This window comes from Panulirus ornatus, chromosome 38 (genome assembly GCF_036320965.1).
Source record: "Panulirus ornatus isolate Po-2019 chromosome 38, ASM3632096v1, whole genome shotgun sequence".
In the NCBI taxonomy this organism is placed as follows: domain Eukaryota; kingdom Metazoa; phylum Arthropoda; class Malacostraca; order Decapoda; family Palinuridae; genus Panulirus; species Panulirus ornatus.
The window spans coordinates 3,771,407-3,791,775 of record NC_092261.1 but is presented as its reverse complement, the minus strand read 5'-3'; the positions used below and the strand labels follow the sequence as shown (position 1 = coordinate 3,791,775).

The 20,369-nt window shown below is 47.0% G+C and overlaps 1 protein-coding gene across 3 annotated transcripts in view; it reads right to left on the bottom strand.

Moving 5' to 3' along the window:
* LOC139760810 (venom allergen 5-like) overlaps positions 1 to 20,369 on the bottom strand; it is a 155,225-nt gene that overhangs the window by 124,499 nt on the left and 10,357 nt on the right. For all 3 annotated transcript variants that reach the window (XM_071684445.1, XM_071684444.1, XM_071684449.1), the window contains exon 2: positions 4,031 to 4,144. The gene's annotated coding sequence lies outside the window, so the exon portion shown is untranslated. The remainder of the gene's footprint in view (positions 1 to 4,030; positions 4,145 to 20,369) is intronic.

Here is a 20,369-nt window from a genome sequence, read left to right as displayed (position 1 = left end):
ACAGCAATAATCTACAGCTACGTATATCAGGAACTAGTTTTCAATAAAGCAACATGTATATATATATATATATATATATATATATATATATATATATATATATATATATATATATATATATATATATATATAAGTGATGTAAGGAGCTACAGTTAGCGATGAGGTCGGTTACTGTTCGTGTCGAAGCGAGGACCCGGAGTAGTCGCTCGAGGGGACACACCTTTTATAGACTTAACTCACGAGGAATGACTACACATACTCTCTCTCTCTCTCTCTCTCTCTCTCTCTCTCTCTCTCTCTCTCTCTCTCTCTCTCTCTCTCTCTCGTGTCAGAGGTCCCCTGCTGCCTGTGCCCCGCCACAGCCAGGGCTATTTAGCTGAGTGTGGACCACTGATCCTCAGGTCTCCACAACTCCGAAGGACAACGAGCCAAGTAACTCCAGCTCGCCTGTGAGAAAGTCTCCACTTCGTCAACATTAACCTCGGTGTGCAGACCACTAAAATCAATACACTATCAATGAAATCATTAAGAATTCTGAAAAAAGTCTGTATAAACAGATTGTCTTTTTTTTCACAAAGACAAAACTCGCTCCCCGGAGGACGAAGGGTTTTGGACAGAGAGAAAGAAAGATAAATTTAAGATTTCCACCAAAAGTAACACACACACACCTAGCGCCCCTCAGCCCAGGTCCTCGGTCATTACTGACAGAAAAGCCTCCTCCTTGAGAGTTGACCTATGTCACTGGAATACTTTATCTGGAGCATCGCACGCCCAGCCTGTTTATCAGTAGAGAAAGCTCTCTTGGTGGCATAGTTACCACTGGAAGCAGGACGGCCTTTTGGACACGACTGAAAGCCGGACGATCAGGTGGGAGATCACTGGAGGTAGGACGGCCGTGTGGGTACCACTGGAAGCAGGACAGTCGGGTGGGGACCCCTGGAAACAGGACAGTCGGGTAGGGACCACTGGAAGCAAGACGGACGGGGAAACTCTTGAGACACACTGCCTCTTCTTCCAGGAGATGGAAACATCCATAAACGGAAAACAAATCCTCGAATTCCCGTCAGAACCGACCTACAGGCAACGGCGCAAGTCTTCCTCTTTTTCAATTTCACATTAAATAGAGAAGTTGACTTTCATTCCTCTCTTACACCTGGTGTCTTGTGGCAAGGCTTGACGAAGATGGTACATGGTTTACATATCTATCAGCGCCTGTGAGGAGGTAGCTACTGGACAAATGTAATGACCACTCCAAAGCCTTATGCCCACAGTGAGTGGCCGTCCTGTTGTTCAGTTATAAACACGAGAAGGGGAGCAGTGGCAGACTGCAGTGTTGATATGCCACTTCCTCGGAGGCCAATACTCACCATATCCTAAAGTACTGTTCTCATACGACGCCGAACATCCTCTTGAAGCCATTCCAGCTCATTCCTCTGTAAAGGGAATGAATCATTGAGATCCTGTTCCAGTTCTGGAGTCTTGCAGGAGAAAATAGTCACCTCATCAGAGCCAGGGAGACACTTTGGTGCCCAACTTCGGTTGGCCCAAGGCTGCCCAACCTATCATTGCTCAACAATCGCACGTCTGATTTACCCATGCTATAGACCGCCACCCTTCACCTTCTAGAAAAAAAAACTACTACATCATCCGGGACTTTTTTCAGGTCGGAAATGCCACCATGATAGTTAGAAACCAGGGCAGAAAGTTTGAGAATGAGGCTAGATTCTGAATATCAATTCCTGTGACCCCGCAATTTCACCAACCTTCATGGTCTGCGTGCATGAAGGCAACATTATTTGTTTGACTTTTTTTTTTTTGGCTTGCATTTTTCAAGCATCAAAGTAATGTGTTCATGCTCTGGGAATGACGCACGGGTGAGTACATTGTGTATCAGAAAACTGCGAAAGGTAAAAGTATGAGTAAAATTATTCATTTCCTATTCGTCCACTGTCTTGTGCTTGACCCGAGGAGTTCTGATGGTCGGGACTCGCTGAAGACTCCTGGGGCGACTGCAGCGAAGTTGCGACATCCATGACCACCCATCTCACTATGTCTCCTATGTTCACCAGTTATAATCTATCTCCACTGATTCTCCTCAATTTGGCTAGCAGGCGATTTGACCTGAAGCCTGAACCTATATGGAAGCTGACAGAGATCTTATCGAGTGCTTTCCGAGAATTTCAGTACGGAGGAGAAATGTCACCTTGCAGATTACAGGTGGGGAGCTCGAAGCCCAAGGCTAAGGTCCTCCTCAACAGCTGGCGTAAACCAAAACGACCCTGTCATTAACATTCTCTCCTGGGAGGAGCCCGAGGGCCCCCGAGGGAGCACCTTCCATCACCATTACTGAAACATAAATCAAACAGGACCCCTCGTAAACAGCGTCACCTCGGGTCGCTCACTGCCTTAAGAAGTGGTGACCGACCACGAGGGTGACTATGCTGGCAACAGGCACGGGAGGGAGTGGTTCCTGGCGGAGTAGGGTGTTATTACCTGTCAAACCTTGACGACGAACTACACCTGCCTCCTCTCTCACCAGGGTGTTGCTGCTCCCTAGTCTAGCCAGCCATAACTTTTTCTTTTACGACATCAGCCACAGACAGCAGCAAGAGCCTTCTGCTTTACTCTCCAGAAATATAGGATGCTGTTACTTTCCCCCGACAGATAACCTCTTCATAAACCACCAGGTCCTCTGTGATCTCTCCCTCCCATGTTCTCGCTAGAAGACAGAGATGTCTCTTAACCATGAATTTATGTATATTTGTACCACGTCTTTATTCCTATGTGTGTGTGTGTGTGTGTGTGTGTGTGTGTGTGTGTGTGTGTGTGTGTGTGTGTGTTCCTTCTCGCTGTCCTCCCTGCTCCGCCCAGCCACTCAACAGCCAGAAACTAGGCGAAGAGATGAACGCTGTGACTTCGAAGTCAGACGCCCGGTACCAGTAAAGCCATTCACTACAAGCAGCACCACAAGCACATAATGATAGATGTCTGGCGTTACGAAACTAATGCTACATCGTACACCAAGATCTCCTTTGGCTAGAAATCTTAAAATGTGATCATTATACATATATGTATAGAAAAAAGGGTGAAATCTGACATGAATGCAGGCCAGATTTGGAGTCGAATCTCGTTGACCGTGTATCAGGCCTTGACGAACCCCTCCTATACTTTTGATGACGTCTGGAACTCTCTCTCTCTCTCTCTCTCTCTCTCTCTCTCTCTCTCTCTCTCTCTCTCTCTCTCTCTCTCTCTCTCTCTACATATCTAGTAATCCTGCCAAAACAACGTCATCTCTCCCGTCCACAAGGTTCCCTTACGGCACCACTAGTACCCCCAAGAGGCGCCAGATGAGAGCCAACATCACCATCCAACTTGGCCCTCGACAGCCCACGCTAACAGCCACAACATCGTCTAAATGTTCGTCCAGACTTCGTCGTCACCAGATGATAACTCCCTGGGCTCCCACAACCCACTTATGTAAGAAGACCAAAACACAGCAACAGGTCAATACGGGCGAGCTGCTTCGTGTACACTTTGCGTATAAATAAACCCCTGAATCTAGAGACTTAACAGAGGAAAAATCTCCCTCAAAAAAACGCCTTAATACAATTTGGATTCAAGTGAACCGGGCTTCGAAGTAACGAGCGGTCATTTCTAATTTTCTCCGTAAATCCCACGAAGATTTTCATGGTCACACTTTCCCTTTGCTGTCCCTGCTGTGTCACACCCCCCACGACATACCTTCCCTTCACTGTCAGTTCTGAGTCAGGAGCCATGACGCCTGCAGGACGTTCTCCTCAGATCCGCACTGACCACAATACCACGCTCTTGAACCACATCCCCAAAACCTGGCCAAAGTTGCCACATCCTCAGGAAACTACTGAATCCTCACTAGTCTACAGCAAGCACTGAAATATCCCATTGTCCACCACAGGTCACGTCTTATCTGCCGCAGGTCACAACCTACCTGTCACAAGTCACAGCCTCCCTCCCACAGGTCACAGCCCACCTACCACAGGTAACAGCTTACCTGAAGTAGCAATCCGCAGTTGCAGGTCCGGTCAGGTCCCCAAGAGTTGGCCAGGGGGCGTGGTGGGCTAGAGGTCCTCCCTCACACGACGCAGTTGATGACAACGACAAACACCTGCAGGAGGAACTGCAGACTGAACATACATAGAATTCATAATCAACGATAACTTACATGGCATCATACATGATACGTAAACACATAAAAAATACATAGAAACATACACATCATCACCTCAGCATACCCAGGAATATCATGTGAAATACACGCGGGTGAGAGCAAACAAACGTTCCCTTACCGTCTGGAATGTACAATCAGACGCGGGTATTTGCATAATAAGTAGGTGGCCGGAGTAAATACTAATGGTTCGACTGTTGGAACAATCAGGTACGAGAGACTCCAGCGAGAACACAAAACCATAACGAACGTACGTAGGGCGACGGTACACGATGGGAGAGGAGGCTGGAGACGGGGTTGAAAGGGTGTAGAGGGAGAGGCGCGAATAGGCCCACCAGTGACAAGACACGACGTCCAGGTATCACCAACCTCTGGATAGTGAGCTTGTGGCAAACAAGAGAGGGACTGGTCATTCTGAGGAACGCTTACACGTAATGCTAACAGCTGAGCAATCCTTTCACGCGTCGATCTCATAATGATGTACGTCGTGGCTCAGAGAGAACAAGTCAAGGAGAAGGGAATATTTTCTACAGATCCAAGTACTTTTGCAGGTTCCTGGGACCGCCTCCTCATACCGGGTGTCCATTAGACCCTCATACTACGGCATGCTATGATAATATTGGAAACACTTTCATTATCCATAAACCTTCCATGTGTGTGTGTGTGTGTGTGTGTGTGTGTGTGTGTGTGTGTGTGTGTGTGTGACACTTAGTGTTCTGTTTCTTTTTCCCATCTTCTTTCTGCAGCTTTGGAGGCGTATACTTAGGTCCACTACGCCAATATTTCCAGTATTTCATAATTTTCATTAAATGAATGACTGGAGCCACTTTAAGTCCCGCCAGTCTTCTGCGCCCATCGATGGAAACAATGGCCAGCGTTTATGAAGCTGTGTTCTCATTGTTCTCATAATCAGTCCAAAAAACGACTGTAATTTCCAGACGGTAAGGTTACTGACCACCTTATTTCCAACCTCAGAAAACAGGTATACCACACGAGAGGCGGCGACGCGACGGCCTGTAAGCGACCTCTTCTTCGCGCCAATTTCCATCCCTCTGGTGGTGAAGCAAGGCATAATAACCTTCAACTGCCACGCCGTCCAGTTCGGCCAGTCAACGCCCTCAAGACTAGCTCTCTTACCTCAGGTCCCAGCCTACTTTCTGGCTTCTCAATATTTCCAAGAAGAACAAGAAAAAAATCTATATTTGATCTAATTCAGGTGATATATTGTATTTGGAGCGAGTCTGCTAACTTGAGCAACCAGGTCTCCCTTGTTGACACCCACTTAAACAATCCTTGCTCTCTCATTATCCCAGTACACTAGCTATCCTGCCTCACATACGTACTAGTCAGGAAGACTTCCAACTAAATCCATGAGTCTCACTCCCTCTACCTACATTATACCATCTAGCTACCTGCTGGTGATCTCCCGCCATCCAGCTACCTGTTGGGTGATCTCCCTACCTGAATCCTTCCTGGTAACTAGAGGGAACGCTTACTTAAATCCACTCCCTCCCTCCTTCTCAATACACTAACCTGCTTGTTATACTGTGATCTGCTTGCCTGCTGCCCTCCTAGCCTAATATGCCACCCCCAAGACTTCTCGGGGAAATCATCCATTGGTACCAGTGAGGTGGAAAAGGTTACACTAACTATCATCTTAGATTACATTACAATAAAGGTATTGTTGAATCATAATGTAATTTGATACGATACTATTGCCTGGGACATCATGACAGTGCTAGAACATATCATCATGATCGTCCCTGTAGATTAATGGCAGTTCTAGGACATGATGGTGGCCCTACGAGATGTCCTGGGACATGACGGTAGTGCTGAGACGTGACTGTGAACCGCTGCTGCTGCAGGTGATAACGGAGCTGGTGGATGGGACAATGATGGTAGTGAACTGATACCGAGTGCTTCCCGCGGGACATGACAACAAGGAGCCGACAGGACAAGTCTGCACACCACCGGCAACAAAAGCTGGCCCGACATGAATGAGTCCCTGACACCAACAGAGAGAGTCCCGAGACTGGAGTGTGTTTTGTATTGCATTATACTGCCTCGTTGCGCTCTCCCTTAGCTCGCGGGGCCAACACGCCGCGTCTGGTCGAGAAAGCCGTGTGAAACGCTGCAAAAGACGTAACTAAAGGTGTACTATAAGGAGACATACGTACGAAAAATCGAATATTCCCTCTTTTAAAACAAGACGTGGGGGCTGCTACTGCTGCTGCGGCGGCGGGGGTGAAAGTGAGAGGTGGCACAGAGCCGACCCTGACCTTCGTGTGCCCAGCTCGCTCCTCCCGGGAGACGAGCAATGGAAACCCTTTTTGCTGGAGGAGGAGGACGAGGACGAGGAGGAGGAGGAGGAGGATCCTCGAGTTATCCCTCGCCCCACAAAGTCATGTCCCGGGGCGGCCCGTCAGGACATATGTGGTCAACAGGAACCCCTAGGTTCCCTAGCAGTCAGATTGGAAGCTGTGTTTGTGGTCAACATTAAATTCTCCTTTATCTAGACGACCGGGACTTGGGAGAATAACTATTTCCTACGTATTCCCGAATGTGACTCCAAAGGGCAGAAGCTAAGTTGCTGGAAACCCTCCCGTTCTTGTATCTAAGTTTCTGGGCATCAACCCAGTCCTTCTGGCAAGTTGCTTACAGAGATCAAGAAGAGCAACGGTTCCATGACAGACCTGCGGCACACCACTGGTAACCCCAACCTACTACGAAGAAGGCTCTTCTGACATGCGTCCTCTGCTCGTATGTTTGTGTGGTGACAGTAACCATGATGGTCGTGGTAATGGTCATCGTGGTGGTGATGGTCGTATCAACGGTCATTCGGTGTTGAGGGGTCATTATACCTGTCTTACTGCTGGTGGCGGCGGTGGTGGTGGTGGTAGCAGCAACAGCAGCAGCAGAGGTCGCGGAGAATCGGCGACATGAACGGTGTCGCTAGATATACACTGGGCACGGGAAGACGGCCGTGGCCATAGACACAACACTGAACCTGACTTTCGGATAATATACTTAAAAGCAAAATGAGCTCAACCGACTCCCAGATGTCGCCATTAATCATCCTTCAATATACATATTTACATCGCACTTCTTAAAAAAGAAAAAAAGATATCTTGATCCCCATTCTTTGGGTTGTGGACACGCCCTCCTCACCTTCCACGCCAGACATCCTCTGGTACTATGACTCTGCACAACGAGGTGTAACTCGACACGCCGAGCTGTCGTCCCCGATGGAGCTCAGGTGACAAACGAGAGGGAGGGAGGCAAGGCTAAGCAGCAGCAGCAGCAACAACAAGCAGCAGCAGCAGCAGCAGCAGACGTCCCTTCAAGCTGACGTTGGAGGCGATCCAGCTGCTGGGGTGTTTACGGCAAAATGATGGTTAAGAGCGACTGTAATTCTGCTGTTGACAGACCTGTACCGCGGGGTGTGTCGAGAGGGGCAAAGATGAAGACACAGACGGAATGGCGGGAAGATGATGATGATGATGAACACAAAGAAAGAAGGTCGTCCGCAATGAAAAGAATGTCTAGTTTTGATTACCAATGTGCAAATGGTGGAGTGCAGCATGAAAGGCACACACACACACACACACACACACACACACACACACACACACACACACACAGATTATTAAGCACCTTAATTAATCAACAGATAACACAGAGTTTCTTGCTTTCCTAATTAAATGCGGGTGATTTACGTGTCGTTGCGGACATTAAAAACCTCTCCTCATTTTCTTTGAAGAACGAGTAATTAGAGAAGAGAACGAAGAGGAAGAAGTGGAGGCAGAGAATGGAGAGAAGAAAGAGACACAAGAGGAAAGTCGATCTTGATTTACTGAAGTAATAGAAACTTAAGAACGAAAGAATGAAAAGAAGAAAACGTAGAATTGAGAACTGATGGGAACAAAAAACAAGAGACACACACAAAACAAGAAAAGTAAAAGACAAACAGAGAACAGTAAGAAAACTGCAAAGACGGAAAATAATAGAAATAAGAAATACAAGAAGGGGAAGAAGAGGTAACAGTGAATAGAAAATACGATGGGAAAATATGACAATAGAGTAACATGAGGATATATAATTAACGGGTAAACTCGAGTACACGAAAGATATGATTAAGAGAAATGACGAAAATGATTTATACCAGTGGTTGCACTGGCAAACCACTGGATGAAGAAGGAACTGGAAGAAGAAGGAAGAAGAAGCGATGTGAAGGGAGTGGAGGCAGCAATTCAATCATGCTGGACCAGACTACAGCTCTCGTGGGGAAGAACCCACTTACATACCGTAGGGAACAGCACACACACACACATACTCGGCCTACATCCAACACAGGTTCATCCTCCGGTCGAAACTGGTCAATAAATAAGTACCTGGCTTAGGCTGATGTGTGTGTGTGTGTGTACATGTATTGGAGTAAAGAATAGTACATAAATATACAAGGTTAAGAGACGAGGCAACACGAGTGTAAGACCCCACTACTTTTAAGAAACAAATAGTAATCACACACAAACGAGAAGAGAACCCCTCGAGTGTAAAACTCCCTCCCCGCACAGTACAAAGAGGTAATCACACGGCAATCCTTCACAGATGCATCTTAACTATACAAATGCTTGTTACAGGAAGGGCGCGTCCGAGTACCTCCAGATCATGTGTTCACCCCAACCCTCTCTGCGCCACACACACTTCAGGATGTATACAGCTGCTCAAACGTCTTGCCCACACGTCCAACAGCACAACACAGCAACCAGCAGTGTCATCATGAGCTCAAGCATCACCCACACCCCAACATGTCGTCAACTGCCAACACCGTGCCATCCTCCCTTACTCGCACGTAGTTGGCAAACTACCTAACGACCCATACGACCCATCATCTGGGCAAGTATCAATTACCGCTCGTTTTCCTTCCTCCTCGTCCTCCGAGATATGGTTCCCATGTACACGTTTACTGATGGGTTTAATCAGATGGTAAACATCATTTTGGTAGCTGAGGATACACGAAGCCAGTCAAACATCAGTGTCCCTATATCTTAATGCTCTGCATTATGGTGTTCAGGAACATGTTTTTGCGAAAACCAGCGTTATAAGAATATATATATATATATATATATATATATATATATATATATATATATATATATATACATATATATATATATATATATATATATATATATATATATATATATATATATATTTTTTTTTTTTTTTTTTTTTTTTTTTTTTTTTTTTTTTTTTTTATACTTTGTCGCTGTCTCCCGCGTTTGCGAGGTAGCGCAAGGAAACAGACGAAAGAAATGGCCCAACCCCCCCCCCCCCATACACATGTATATACACACGTCCACACACGCAAATATACATACCTACACAGCTTTCCATGGTTTACCCCAGACGCTTCACATGCCTTGCTTCAATCCACTGACAGCACGTCAACCCCTGTATACCACATGACTCCAATTCACTCTATTTCTTGCCCTCCTTTCACCCTCCTGCATGTTCAGGCCCCGATCACACAAAATCTTTTTCACTCCATCTTTCCACCTCCAATTTGGTCTCCCTCTTCTCCTCGTTCCCTCCACCTCCGACACATATATCCTCTTGGTCAATCTCTCCTCACTCATTCTCTCCATGTGCCCAAACCATTTCAAAACACCCTCTTCTGCTCTCTCAACCACGCTCTTTTTATTTCCACACATCTCTCTCACCCTTACGTTACTTACTCGATCAAACCACCTCACACCACACATTGTCCTCAAACATCTCATTTCCAGCACATCCATCCTCCTGCGCACATCTCTATCCATAGCCCACGCCTCGCAGCCATACAACATTGTTGGAACCACTATTCCCTCAAACATACCCATTTTTGCTTTCCGAGATAATGTTCTCGACTTCCACACATTTTTCAAGGCTCCCAAAATTTTCGCCCCCTCCCCCACCCTATGATCCACTTCCGCTTCCATGGTTCCATCCGCTGACAGATCCACTCCCAGATATCTAAAACACTTCACTTCCTCCAGTTTTTCTCCATTCAAACTCACCTCCCAATTGACTTGACCCTCACCCCTACTGTACCTAATAACCTTGCTCTTATTCACATTTACTCTCAACTTTCTTCTTCCACACACTTTACCAAACTCAGTCACCAGCTTCTGCAGTTTCTCACATGAATCAGCCACCAGCGCTGTATCATCAGCGAACAACAACTGACTCACTTCCCAAGCTCTCTCATCCCCAACAGACTTCATACTTGCCCCTCTTTCCAGGACTCTTGCATTTACCTCCCTTACAACCCCATCCATAAACAAATTAAACAACCATGGAGACATCACACACCCCTGCCGCAAACCTACATTCACTGAGAACCAATCACTTTCCTCTCTTCCTACACGTACACATGCCTTACATCCTCGATAAAAACTTTTCACTGCTTCTAACAACTTGCCTCCCACACCATATATTCTTAATACCTTCCACAGAGCATCTCTATCAACTCTATCATATGCCTTCTCCAGATCCATAAATGCTACATACAAATCCATTTGCTTTTCTAAGTATTTCTCACATACATTCTTCAAACCAAATACCTGATCCACACATCCTCTACCACTTCTGAAACCGCACTGCTCTTCCCCAATCTGATGCTCTGTACATGCCTTCACCCTCTCAATCAATACCCTCCCATATAATTTACCAGGAATACTCAACAAACTTATACCTCTGTAATTTGAGCACTCACTCTTATCCCCTTTGCCTTTGTACAATGGCACTATGCACGCATTCCGCCAATCCTCAGGCACCTCACCATGAGTCATACATACATTAAATAACCTTACCAACCAGTCAACAATACAGTCACCCCCTTTCTTAATAAATTCCACTGCAATACCATCCAAACCTGCTGCCTTGCCGGCTTTCATCTTCCGCAAAGCTTTTACTACCTCTTCTCTGTTTACCAAATCATTTTCCCTAACCCTCTCACTTTGCACACCACCTCGACCAAAACACCCTATATCTGCCACTCTGTCATCAGACACATTCAACAAACCTTCAAAATACTCATTCCATCTCCTTCTCACATCACCGCTACTTGTTATCACCTCCCCATTTACGCCCTTCACTGAAGTTCCCATTTGCTCCCTTGTCTTACGCACCCTATTTACCTCCTTCCAGAACATCTTTTTATTCTCCCTAAAATTTAATGATATTCTCTCACCCCAACTCTCATTTGCCCTTTTTTTCACCTCTTGCACCTTTCTCTTGACCTCCTGTCTCTTTCTTTTATACTTCTCCCACTCAATTGCATTTTTTCCCTGCAAAAATCGTCCAAATGCCTCTCTCTTCTCTTTCACTAATACTCTTACTTCTTCATCCCACCACTCACTACCCTTTCTAAACAGCCCACCTCCCACTCTTCTCATGCCACAAGCATCTTTTGCGCAATCCATCACTGATTCCCTAAATACATCCCATTCCTCCCCCACTCCCCTTACTTCCATTGTTCGCACCTTTTTCCATTCTGTACACAGTCTCTCCTGGTACTTCCCCACACAGGTCTCCTTCCCAAGCTCACTTACTCTCACCACCTTCTTCACCCCAACATTCACTCCTCTTTTCTGAAAACCCATACTAATCTTCACCTTAGCCTCCACAAGATAATGATCAGACATCCCTCCAGTTGCACCTCTCAGCACATTAACATCCAAAAGTCTCTCTTTCGCACGCCTGTCAATTAACACGTAATCCAATAACGCTCTCTGGCCATCTCTCCTACTTACATAAGTATACTTATGTATATCTCGCTTTTTAAACCAGGTATTCCCAATCATCAGTCCTTTTTCAGCACATAAATCTACAAGCTCTTCACCATTTCCATTTACAACACTGAACACCCCATGCATACCAATTATTCCCTCAACTGCCACATTACTCACCTTTGCATTCAAATCACCCATCACTATAACCCGGTCTCGTGCATCAAAACCGCTAACACACTCATTTAGCTGCTCCCAAAACACTTGCCTCTCATGATCTTTCTTCTCATGCCCAGGTGCATATGCACCAATAATCACCCACCTCTCTCCATCAACTTTCAATTTTACCCATATTAATCGAGAATTTACTTTCTTACATTCTATCACATACTCCCACAACTCCTGTTTCAGGAGTATTGCTACTCCTTCCCTTGCTCTTGTCCTCTCACTAACCCCTGACTTCACTCCCCAGACATTTCCAAACCACTCTTCCCCTTTACCCTTGAGCTTCGTTTCACTCAGAGCCAAAACATCCAGGTTCCTTTCCTCAAACATACTACCTATCTCTCCTTTTTTCACATCTTGGTTACATCCACACACATTTAGGCACCCCACTCTGAGCCTTCGAGGAGGATATATATATATATATATATATATATATATATATATATATATATATATATATATATATATTCCAGTGGCAGCTCCCATGGCAACACGGTGGAGAAGCCGGCGACCAGGTCTAGCAACAGGGGCCTCCAACACTCATCCTCCTCTGGTGAGGAAAATCTATACAGATTTCTCTTTAATGTGGGATAGAAAAAGTGGCTCACTTTACCCTCCGCCAGCCCGGGGCTCTGTTTTTGGCCTTTGACTTCCACTACAGACGAAGATTTGGGTCAAAATCCTCGTACCCCCTTCAGTACCCCCTCCCTGAAGTTTGACGAGTTCAAGAATAGGCCTTGGCTTTTTTTTCTCAGTAGAAATCCGCCAACTGAAGAAAAGTTACCATGTCAAAAGCCTTTAATTACATACATCATGTTACCAGACACCAGGTAGAGAGGGAGAGAGGGAGAGACCTCACCTCGACTCTTACTTGAAGATCACCGGCCGGATTTGCTCCAGGCACAACTCCATTCCTTTAGGATCATATTTCTAAAGATTGTGTCGTGAGATAAAGATACGTACTTGTTTCATTCCTTAGTTAACACTTACGTTCAAGGACCCAGTGGTCTGTTACTGTATGAATTTCTTTGTAATCAATGGTGGAATAAGTAGAATAATATCATTTCTTACTAGCGCAACTCTTGAAGTTCCTTCGAGACACTGCATATTAAATCTGGCACTCGAGCACCGCAACGAATCCATGAACCTCGCTCCGGAACCACGAGACGCTGCAGGAAACTACGGATTAGACTCGTTATACTTTGCCTTACTCGACTATTCTAATTGACTTTTTGAGTCCAGCATATAGACGCATACGTGAAGCATGAGAACACACGGTAAAATGAGCAATGGACGAGGAGTTGCACCAGTTTTGGGTGATCGTACCACGTCAACAGACAGACACAACCATAGTCGAAATATCAACTAAGGTGGTGGTTCCTTTTCGGCTGGCGTACCACATGGCCTTTACTGTGAGGTATTACGTACCTCCTCGAAATGATGACTCTTACTTGTTTACTAGATGTTTAATTCTTTATTTCTATATTAATAAATCTTCCCAAAATAAAGCGGTTATGAGCAAACTTCATGCACCGAAGTGATGCTGTTTAAACAAAACAGCCCAATGGCAATATATCTTTTGTTCCTGAAAAATGTATCTCATGAACCCACTGATGAGGCTTCACGAACTCCCTGGTGGTTCATGAACCCAAAGCTGGGAGCCGCTGAACTAAATCATAACTCAGGGTAGGCGGAGAAACTAAATCATTTCATGGCTCGGCAGATTTCCTCAGAAAGCGTGGTTCAGTGTGTCATTCATTCATCTAACAGCGTTGTCGAGTCCCACTTATCTATTAAGGAAATTCCCATCAACGTATTTAAGAGGGTCTTCCGTAAGGCGCTGACATTCCCGCGCGGCGTCGCGCCGCTACCGAACGGAAACCGAACGAGATTCCTGGCGCTCCTGACGACCGGAGATGGAAAGCTCTCACGCGCGCGGCCTTGCTGGAGGGCCCAGCCGTATGGTCTTTGCCGTAGGTAGTGAGTCTCAGTCTGTCAGGCGGGTTCACCTTTACCTCCCCTAGTCTGTCATGAGGGATAACCAGCACTCCCAGTTTATCCAGAGGTTCACGCAATACTTAGCTCGTCGGTGGGAATTCACCTCTCTGAGCTAGGCATGGGTGCTCATCGCTCCTGGACAGGATGGAGGTATACCACTCCTCCTCCTACTCTAACCTGAGGATCAGCCGCTCCTGTATTACCACATGAGGACTCTATATTCGCCGTTGTTTGGCTCCGGGTTCACTAAAGGCCGGCACTCTCATCCAGGCCAGGTGGTGATGCCTCTCTTCTCACCTCACACATCGATCCCTAGCATCCCCGTCTCTCCCTCCCTCTCTCCGTCTCTCCCTCCCTCCCCTAGCAATCTCTCTACTTTCAAAACTCGGATCTATGAAGGCGTTTTTTCAGCCGACATACATTCGACTGGGGCACGTTTCGATCCGTGGTATTTCCGTTACTATAGAACAAAAAGCTCACCTGAAATAAAGCAACGCCCTTGACAGTAGACTTTTGGTATCATTACTGCCACTAAAACCAAGATAACCCTTAACAAGATAAAAAGAAAATATACATAAATACAATTATAAATCAAAAAGAAACGAGAAAAAATATACGGAACGAAACTTTCAAAAAGCAAAGACAGAACTTTGATCCACAAAATAATATTCCAAAAACAGTCCACAAGGGTACGTGCAAGAAGGCTCTACATAACATTGACAGTAATGTCTAGGAATAACGTCTATACACCGTCATTTCAGGACTTCATAACCGTAAAGTGTAAACTGGGTATTCGAACGTTTCAAGCACAATCAGCTGGTGTATAGGTTTCAGATCTCTACGTATACGACATCCCTTGCTCAAAGCTTCTCCCAGTTTCAAAAGTGTAAACATAAAGATAAAGAAAAGATAAACGTTTCCCAGACAATGAATAATAATCAAGGAATTCCCAGCGTCACTGACCTCCGCTCCCTACCACACCTCCGACTGTACTGTGAATGAGAATTAGAACTACATCCTGTTTAGGTTGACTACATACATAAACATACACACATCCACACACAGCCACAAGCACTTAACACATACAAACCCACAAACATATATACACACATCCACATCCACACACATACACATAAATATCTCTTCTTTTTCACATATGCACAAACTCATACATATGGCATACCACTTCGTCTATCTCGGGGTTGTGTGTCTCAGATGACTCCGATCCTTGCTCGTCTATGGCTACAAACCTTAACTTTCCCTTCTTCTTGGAAGCATGGCTCAGTGTGCAGACCTTCCCTGCGGAAGGGTTCCGTTCCGAACCTTCCATCTATCGTCCCGTTGCTCTCGCTTCCGCTGGCTTTAAAAGTTTTGAAATATCTCCTCGAATTCTGCAATACACTGCCCTTCTCTCAGGTCAACCATATGGTTATTGTCGGACAAGATCAACCGGTGATCTTCTCTCCTATGTTATTCACCTCTGGTCCTCCTCTCTCAGGGACATTATTGAATGTTTTATCAAAAGCATCTGACAGGGTGTGGCATAAGTCTTTTGTTTTTAGACTTTTTCCCCTCGGTGTTTCTGCTTCACTCTGTCCTCTTCCTCTAATGTCATTCCATGGTGATGGTCGTTAATGATGTGAATTCTCCCTCTTGGCCACTTTGGGCTCTATCCTACCGCCTACCCTCTTCCTTCTCTCTGTGATTAGTGTTTCCTCCTCTTCTTCTTCAGCAGTGGCAGCCGCTACAGACCTGCTCCAACACCAGCGCCAGCAGGAGCAACACCAGCAGGAGGCCCACCAGAGGGTCATCAATATTCTGGCAGGTACGTGCGACCTCCGTGCACGCTACTCGTTCATTCATCACACGACCCTTCCATTCATTGACTCTGCTACTGCTGCTGCCGCGCCCCCTAGGAGGATGCACGCCCTAAGGGGGAAGGAGAAGGAGGAAGGTTGGTGGTTATTAAAGGGAAAGAAAGGGCTAAGGGTTAACACCCTTAGGAGGGCGGGGAGACGGAGAATAGATGGCAGATAAGTCGTGTGTGAGGGAGTGGCCAGGTAACCTTCCCAGTGGCCAACAGGTGCGAGGATAGCTGGGAGCGTGGATGGAGAAGTGAGAGTGAAGGAAGAGGAGTGAGTGTAAGGGAGATGGATGGTGAGGCAGGGAAATGAAAGTGAGAGAGAGGGAGGGTGAGAGTGATTGAAATGCAGAATGAGGATATACCTCAGTCCGAGAAGGGCAATGTTTCCAAGCCCTAGGAAGAATCTCTCTCTCTCTCTCTCTCTCTCTCTCTCTCTCTCTCTCTCTCTCTGGTAAAAGAATGAACCGAATTTTTCACCCTTATGTGCAAGTTGTGGGAGAGCCGGGTAGCTCTGGTATCGGAGCTGGATCAATCGAAAGTGGCATTTGACGTAGATAATGGAAGTAGAGGCTTTAATTACCCACTTAATCAGACAGGATCATAAGAGGAGGGTGTAGATGATATAGGGGGGGCTGTGGGCGGGACGGGAGGTGCCTGGAGAGCTGTGGGCGGGACGGGTGGTGCCTAAGGGAGCTGTGGGCGGGACGGGTGGGGCCTAGGGAGCTGTGGGCGGGAGGGGTTGGGCCTGGGGAGGGCTGTAGGAGGGGGGGGGGTCATCATCCATGGCTACAGGAATGAGGTCTAGGTCGCCCCCTCCTGCCCAACCTCCCCTGCCTCAGAAGGTCACCTCCTCCCTCACACACTCACCACCACCGCTGCGGCTTCCACCACCGCCATCACTAGCCCCACCAATGCTGCTAGCTCCACCAATACAGCTAGCCCCACCGATACTGCCAACTCCACCACCACTGGAAGCTTCACCAACACTGCCTGCTCCACCATCATCTCTGTTAGCTCCACCACCACTGATAGTCCCACCATCACCATCAACATCGCCACTACAACCATTCTACAACCACCATTACCACTATCCCTGAACACCACCAACACCACCACCACCAGTAAACAACCCCTTCTCACAACCTCGTAGGACTAACTAACCCCCCCACACACCGACCACCCTACCCATCATCACTACCACCCATCACCACACCAGCACAACCTCACACAGTCGTCCCCGTCACCACCCGTCACTGTCTACCTCGATCCAGTCATCAATTTCCACCACAAAGTTCATTTCGGTCGCGCATCGTGACGACAGTCTGTTCCCAGCATCGGCTGCTTGTCTGCTGCGCAATGTGGTTTCTCTTGATCACTCGTATTGGTTGTTTGGTTGCTGCTGGTTTCCTGCCTGAGCTGTGGGTTACTGCTGCTGCTGCCGCTCTTGCTGCTGCTGAATGGGTCATTTTTCTGTTGTCCACTGTTGCTGTTGTCTGTTTCTTGGATGTTCTTCGCTTTCGCAACTGTAGCTCACTCTGGCTGCTGTTGTCCTGTTTATTTTAGATGTCTGTTCGACATTTTAAGTCGTCTGTTCGACATCTGATTTGTCTGTTTGACATCTTATTTGTGTGTCTCTTGTATCAGGGTGTTGCTATCTGTCGTCAGATGTCTGTTCCTTACACATCTGTGTGTCTGGTACATCATTTATCAACTGCTCGACAACAGACAGATCCTCAGCTACACGGGACGTGCCCTAACAAGGGATCTGTCCTCGCAGCAGATCACCCCCACAACAGAATCTACGGCAAACCGAAGTTCATACCATGAGACATCATGGCTCCTCCCTACTAATAGGGGTATCTCCATGAGAGAGGGATGGAGGTGGGTGCGTTAAGATTAGACCAAATTAGTCTGAGGTCCGACCAACGTGACGTTAAGCGCCACCACAGGAGTACACCACAAATTACCGTCTCTCCAGCCAATATGGAGTTTGCCTTTAGCATTCGATCCGCCCTAGTATAGACTCTGCAATCAGCAGGGAACTTGTGTTGGTGCCTATATGGATATCCCCCCGTCTGCGCTACGCCCAGCCAGGATGAGAGGTGCACCAGTCTGCCCCAGCCGAGGGTCTGCACCAAGATGAAAGGTGTACCAACACGGAATCTGCCCTAAGGTGGAATTTGCGTCATCGCGGGATCGACACCAAATGCATAGCCCCGTCCCGGCGCCGAGCAGCTCTGTACCCCACATGTAACCTGCACGTAGTACACCCGGGGTCCGCCAGCATTCCGCACTGCCCAAGTCAACCCCATCTACACCCGCTCTACCCTGCCGTCCAGCGGACGCCACCTGGCGGCCCAGTGCACTACTGGCGAGGTGCACACAGAACGGAAGACCTCCGCAGCTGGGCCCTCTGTTGACGGAAACTTGCGGGGAAGACCTCAGTGTGAACCTTATGAAGAGCAGTGTGATATCTAGAACACCCATGTACACAAGAGCTTCAGTATACTCATCAAAATTTATATAAACTGCACACACGTGCCACACATATACAAACATATACCGGAAAAAATACATTAGGCGTATCGAAAGCTATAATGATTATGTATAACAACAAAGATTAACAGATATCTCAGTAGACGGGAATATAATCCCTGGTGCACCTAGAGAGAGTGTGTGTGGTCTGGGAGTTGTCCTAAACATCCACAGAAGGCGTTAAAGATCTTTCGCTTGTCGGATGTAGCTTGACAGTGATGGCCTTAATGACCATAGTGGCTGATGGGCCTAACAGCCCGACCACCCAACCGTAACGAGTGATCGAAAAAACGTTTGACTCATTATGGGGCAACGTCGTGGCCAGCCCATCTTCCTACCTCTCATACATCACCTTCTACGATCTTCTAAATATCTTCCGTTCATTCTTTTTTTTTTTTTTCATTGCTTTCCGGTTTCTTTTTTCCACTTTGGGAAAAAAAATATTTTCCTTTTCATCGTCAATAACAACTCATTCTTGCCCTGGTTTATTTCCTGTTGGACGATATTCGCACTAAGGCTTTCTTTCACTGAGTCCCATCTTCAGTCCTCAGCATTCACTCGGGGGGTGAGGTTCAGCAACTTTGGACTGTGTCGAGGTTCCTTTGTAAGCTGATGCCGTTCTCCTCACTTCCCTCGTGACCTCAGTATCATGTGCAAACATAATCAGGAATGATTGCACGTTCCCTATATCCGTGATATCTCTGGCTTAAGCAGCTTCTCACCTTATCAGGTATTGTGTGTGTGTGTGTGTGTGTGTGTGTGTGTGTGTGTGTGTGTGTGTGTGTGTGTGTGTGTAATTGCCTATTTGTACTGTATGGAGAGGGAGTTCCATATTAAGGGGCGCCCCCTCCCTTCTCTTGAGCCAGGCACCCATTACTCGACCATCCTAAAGGAGAGAACGATCAGCTTAGTTGGGTTTAAGCCAAATGCCATCTCCAGGATACGAACCCAGTGCCGTGAGATTTATAAGTCGCGCCTTTGAATCAGAAAAGGCAAGACAGCATGAGAGAGAGAGAGAGAGAGAGAGAGAGAGAGAGAGAGAGAGAGAGAGAGAGAGAGAGAGAGAGAGAGAGAGAGAGAGAGAGAGGGGGGGGGGGGGATATGACCATGAAAAGGAGAACGACACGAAAACGAAATAAGAAAGAGACAACAGGAAAATGTGTTCAGTTTAACCCAGTTCCCACCCTGCCATTGAGGAACGCTTGGACCTGCCGATGATCGATCCAGTTCAAGCCCTGCAAACTGCCTCTTCGTGTCGTGTTTATATATAAGTTCGATTAATTGCAGTACGTTTGGTATGCCGGTGCCCAGGCTGAAGAACCGACAGAATACACAATGTAATCTATTCAAGGATTACTGGGATCAGTCTCTGTCGTGTGAATGGCTTGTCGTAACAGAGGGGACGGCGGGTCGTACCAGTGAGAGCACCTGGTCGTACCAGAGGAGAGGGAAGGGCGTCGTTTTAAAGGGATAGCAAGAGCGACTAGTCGTAGTACAGGGCGGCGACGCGTCGTACCGATGGAGGCGACGTACGAGGAGTCGTTACCCACCTATTCCGACCTGTCGTCCCCGTCTGTTGCACAACAGGTGGGAGGTAAACGACCAGCTCATCCGCCATGCCCGGGTCCTGCCCCTGCCCTGTGGCTCGTCCTATTAATCCTAAGCAACGAGGCGTCCCGCTCCCTGGCTGACAAGTCCTTGACACACCACAACATCCCCGGCTGACCATCTCCTCCTCCTCCTCCTCCTCCTCCAGTCCTTGACACATCTC